Here is a 5,858-nt window from a genome sequence, read left to right as displayed (position 1 = left end):
ACCCCCTAACATATTGACGATTCAGGGTTTTCTTTCTACAATGTTAGTTTCAAGCTTAGAACCAGGGTTATAGGTTTCGAAAGTTAACACATGTTGACTTTGATCTTTTTTATCATTTTTTTAATGATTTTTTAAATTTTTATCCTTCAATATTTGATTTATTAAAAATTAGTCTTTGTGATTTTTTTTTCTTTAATTTCTTTTATATAGGATTATCCTAGTTTTGTGTCCATGGTTGCAAGATTAGCGAGTTAACACGCGATGACTTGGATACCCATGGTTGCAAGATTAGCGTGTTAACACACGATGACTTGGATATTTTTTCATTGTTTTTTTTTTCCTTTTAGTCATGGTTTTATTTAGTGTGCTTTTGACAGATCTAGACTTGGCATATGCCCTCAGATGAGCTCAAGTCGAGTTTTTTTATCTTTTTTATGATGTTATTTTTTTTATCAATTTATTTATTATCATTGCAGCTTTTTATTTATATTAATTAAATTTACTTATTAAACACAATTATGTTAATGACCCGAGTCTCGGATTTCATGGTTTTTTTTAGAAATTTTAGCGTGGCTTTAATTTTTATCCTTCAATAATATATTTAATTATTAATGATAATTAAAATACCGGCTAAATAGTGGAATGTGATTTGTCATTCGACAACCAAATATTTCCTTTTTATGGTGGCATTGGAAGCATCATAATATTGTCTTCCTAGTGGTTAGACGTATATACATGGTGAAGCAAAGATTGGACTTCTATGGACTTTTTTCTTCTTCCTCTTTTCTTTTTCTTCTCATTACCAAAATATAAAGGTGTCCTTTGAATTTTTTTATATACAATTTGGTCCTTATTTTTTTATTTGCTTTTATTATTATTATTATTTTTCCTTCAATTTCTTCCCTCATCGTTTGTATCATTTAATTTCTAAATTAAACTAGATCATTATTCTTTTTAATGTTGTTTTTTTTATCAGTTTTCAAATTGAATTTTACTTTTAATTTCATTCCTCAACATTTAATTTTTATTTATTTTTATGTGAAATTTGGTTCATATTTCTTTTTATTACAATTTTTTGTTTTGGATTTTGTTTTGTGTTTTTTTTTTTTTTGTATTTTTTTCCTCAATTTCATCTCTCGAGATTCTATTGATTAAGAATCCTAATTCATGATTTTTTAGGATTTACTTTCTATGGGGTTAGTTTCAGACTCATGACTAGGGTTATAGGTTTCAAAGGTTAACACGAGTTGATCTTAGTTTTTTTTTAGGTTTGTTGTTAAAATTGATTTTTTTTTTTAAATTTCATCTTTCAGCATTTGACTTATTGAGAAATGGTCTTCGTGTGTTTTTTTTTTAATTTTCTTTTTGTGTGGTTATCTCAATCATATACCCATTGTTGCAAGATTAATGGATTAACCCAGGTTGACTAAAATCTTCAACTTTGGATTATTTGATAATTGAGTTTTATAATTTTATTCAATACTTTCGACGGGGTAAGCATGGTAACATAACCAAGTTGTAAATTTTTCATGTTGATTCCAATGGGATCAAGTTGGGTTTATTTACCCTTTTTTTAGTTATATTATTTTTTCAATTTTATCTCTTAACATTTTATACTTTAGGGCCATAAAAGAATATTTTTTTTTCAATTTTATCTTTTAACATTTTATACTTTAGGGCCATAAAATATTTGGAGTGATTTGCACTCTCCAATTAATTAAGAGTGAGCTTTAACAATTAATTTTGTTATTATAAATCCAGAACAACAAGTGATTTATTTCCAACTATCATAATTTTTAATTTATGATTTTGATTTGGACAAATAACTTATCCAATCAAAGAACTCATAACATACTATAATTAGACACCAAATTCCAACATAACACTCATTGAAATGCCACATTATAGTGGCCAAAAGTTACCAACTTATTATTTTTTTACACTTTTACTTCAAGTTAATTTACCAAAAACATATGAAATCATTTCCAATGACTTCCTATCAATCTGTAAAAATCAGTCCTGTTTGGTAGTTACCAAATATCAAACGTTTAATTTGACAAGCAATAATGTTTGACGCAATTATTGATCATCTTGAAATGTGGAGTTGATGGTGACGTATGCAGAACATCCCAAGAAAGTGTACATCACAGGAAGAAAGCCATTGGCCATGAATGCCTGTAAAGAATAATCTCGGGAGAAAACAAAAGAAAGAAATGCTTTTAAAAAGAATAAATGAAATCAATGAAGCTTTAAATTAAATAATTAAGAAAAGCCTGTAAGTACAAACCTGGAAAAATTAAAAGTTATATATTTTATTTTTACATTATCTTCTACAAAATAAAATGTAAGTTACTCTAGGGTTTTATTTTATTTTTATTCTCTAAATTATTATGTAAGTACTAATATACCCACTATTACTTATAAAGAAGGCATAATAACAAACCTAATTAATTATATTATATTATTTTATTTATTATTACTATTTTTTTGGTGTGTATATATATATATATGTGTGTGTGTGTGTGTGTCAAATTATATGAAATATCCTTGTTATCCCTTAACCATAGTCATCTGTAATTACTAATCAAAGGATAATCTTATCTTTTTACTATTTAATTTTTGAAGATATTTCAATCTTAATAGGTATATATTTCTTAGCTTGATGACATAGTTTTTAGTCAATGTTAATAATTTTTTTAATATTTATAGACACATATAATTTTTAATCTATTTTATTAAATACATGTATTAAATTTGATTTTGTCATTAAAATTTTTATTATTGCTGAAAAAACATTATCAAAAAAACATTAAAAAATGAAGGTTTTCTGTTGTAATTTTATCAAGTCAAGTACAGATAAACCAGTAAAAATCAGTCCTGTTTGGTAGTTACCAAATATCAAACGTTTAATTTGACAAGCAATAATGTTTGACGCAATTATTGATCATCTTGAAATGTGGAGTTGATGGTGACGTATGCAGAACATCCCAAGAAAGTGTACATCACAGGAAGAAAGTCATTGGCCATGAATGCCTGTAAAGAATAATCTCGGGAGAAAACAAAAGAAAGAAATGCTTTTAAAAAGAATAAATGAAATCAATGAAGCTTCAAATTAAATAATTAAGAAAAGCATGTAAGTACAAACCTGGAGGAAGAAACATGGAAAAATTAAAAGTTATATATTTTATTTTTACATTATCTTCTGGGTCATGAGTTTTCAGAAAGATTTGAAGATGGCTTAGCAAAACCAGATTTTAGTTAATCACTAGTATTATAACCCATACTATGCAAAAAAAATTACAAGTTAATTCTTAATGCATTAGAAAAAAGTACCAATGTTATTAATGTATTTTATTGAATCATGATTTTTTTAATTATAAAATATAAAAATGTTATTTATGCTTAATGAAATAAATTTTAAAATTATATATGAATCAATAAATTGAGAAAAAAATGTTGATGCTAATTAAATACTAAAATAAAAGGCTAATATTTTTTTGAAAAACAAAAGACAGATGACTGGACAAATATTTAACCTCGATTTTTCTTTTTAATTTATCAACTCTCATTTTTACCTCCTGTTTTTCAACATATTTTAAAAAGCTAATTTTTGGCCTTTTTATAATACTCAATCTTTTCTTTTATTTTTTTCATATTGATGTATTTTCAAAAAAATAAATGATTTTGAAAAAAATTATAAAAGAAAAGAAAATTAAATAAAAAAATTTAGTGAGTATAATGATAGTTCAAAAAAGAGTAAGAGACTAACATGAATATTTCTGACTTCTTCCCCAAGCAACTAAGAGAAAAGGGACAATGTTGGGAAAAAAAGGTGTTAAGATGGTAAAGGCATGGAAATTTTTACAAGGAGATGAAATATGGGAGAATAAATTGAAAATACCATTTTATTCTTCCTAGTAGATCAGAATCGAACCCTCTATTATCACAACCTTTTTTACACTCAAGTAGAGCGACCAAGCCAACTCACCACCTACAAGCCTCCTTCTCTCTAGCAGCAATAATATACAAGACAACTATAGCCTAACCGACCCGACAACCCAGAGAAAGGAAGAGAAAAAAAACCAAATTGAAACTTCTCGTGCTTGAATCTCTTATTTCAAGTCCTTGTTAGTGACATTGATGGCGTGGAAAGAAAGAAGAGAAGGAGGGCTACCCGATCCTGTCAATCACGTGCCTCCCAAGCCATTAAAATGCTGATCCATGCGCCACTAATCATGGCAATGTGTGAACCACACATGTCGACGCTACCTTCCTTTATTCCGGCAACTTTAGCTCGACTTCATTTATTCTAGAAGGTTGATTTTCAATCCAAAATGGATTTTTAAATAATTTTAAACAGTATTGAATGTTTGTGATAGAAAAATTGATTATTTTTTGTATGATTTTTAATTAATTGAATATTATTGTGATTATTGAGTAATACCTGAAATGTTGGAGTCATATCAAAATGTGACAAACTCTCCTTCATACCACTTAGAAATTTATTCTTAAGGTGGTATAAAGCCAAAATCAATACCCGGCCATAGGTTTGATAGGATGTAGTTGTGATGGGTTTCTTTAAGCGTAATAGGTTTGATTTTGGTATAAAATTTATATGTTGATAAATTTTGAAATTGATATTTTACGTGTAGATGTTGTTTTTAAATGGTTTAATCTTGACATTAAAAATCTTATGTGTGCTTATTTATTACGAGTTTGTGTTAATAAATTAGTCATAAATTAATTTTTATATAAAAAAAAATGTTGTTTTTATTTGTTTTACATATATATATAAATCGCCAAGGAATATGGATATATATATATATATATGTATGTATGTATGTATGTATGTACATATGTATATGTATATATATGATTGTAAATTAATTGTTTTCTTCATTTATTGATCAACCCAAGATGATATGGTTGGATCCTATTGTTCATATGTCACATAGCAAATAATGCAATCCATTAGTATATAATTCTTTTTAATACGTGATTTTAAATATATTTTTAAATGCTAATTGTTTTTATTATCTGTTGATCAACCCAAGATATTATAATTTGATATTAGATCATGTCTCTCTAGTATTGCTTAATAGATAATAAAGTCAATTTATATACATTTTTTTTAATACATGAGTTTTAAACTTATTTTTATATGTTTATTATCATCTCACTAACCCATAATGATATCGTTCTTAGTATTTAATAGGGTTAATTAATACACAATCCTTTTTAATATAAGATCTTAAACATGCTTTTATGAGTAAATAATTTTTATTATTTATTGATCAACCCATAATAGTATGGTATGATATCAAACCTTCTTTTCTTGACATTGCTTCATGGGTAATGGAAGTGATTAGTATGAGACTCTTAAACATGCTTTAACAAGACTCTTTATATTTATAAATTTGTATTAATGGGTTTAAAGATGCCTTGACAATACTCATTTAACTTACTATTTTAGCTATTTAGTCGGTCAATTGCTTTGAAGAAGCAAAGTATATTGCTTTTAAAACAAGAAAATGTAAATATTTGCAAAACCTCAACAATTTAAATGAAAAAAATTCTTATTTTATAGTTATTTCATTATGAAATGATTAATGATGCTATTAAATTGTTTAAGGCGTTATGTTACATCTATCTCGTTTATCCACCATGTAAAGACCCTTAACAATCATTAATAAATGCTCTCTCTCGTTGCTTCTTTTTTCTTTTTACATTTAGAGACTGAAATGTAATAAAATTAAAGTATAAACATTGAAAAAGACTTAATTACACAATTCACCCATACCCTACCTTTATTAATCTTTAAAAACTCACATGAATTTCAAAAACCCCACCACTAACTA

Source organism: Populus euphratica, unplaced genomic scaffold (assembly GCF_000495115.2).
Source record: "Populus euphratica unplaced genomic scaffold, PopEup_1.0 scaffold316.1, whole genome shotgun sequence".
Lineage (NCBI taxonomy): Eukaryota > Viridiplantae > Streptophyta > Magnoliopsida > Malpighiales > Salicaceae > Populus > Populus euphratica.
The sequence above is the reverse complement of the archived record's forward strand: the minus strand, read 5'-3'. Positions refer to the sequence as shown.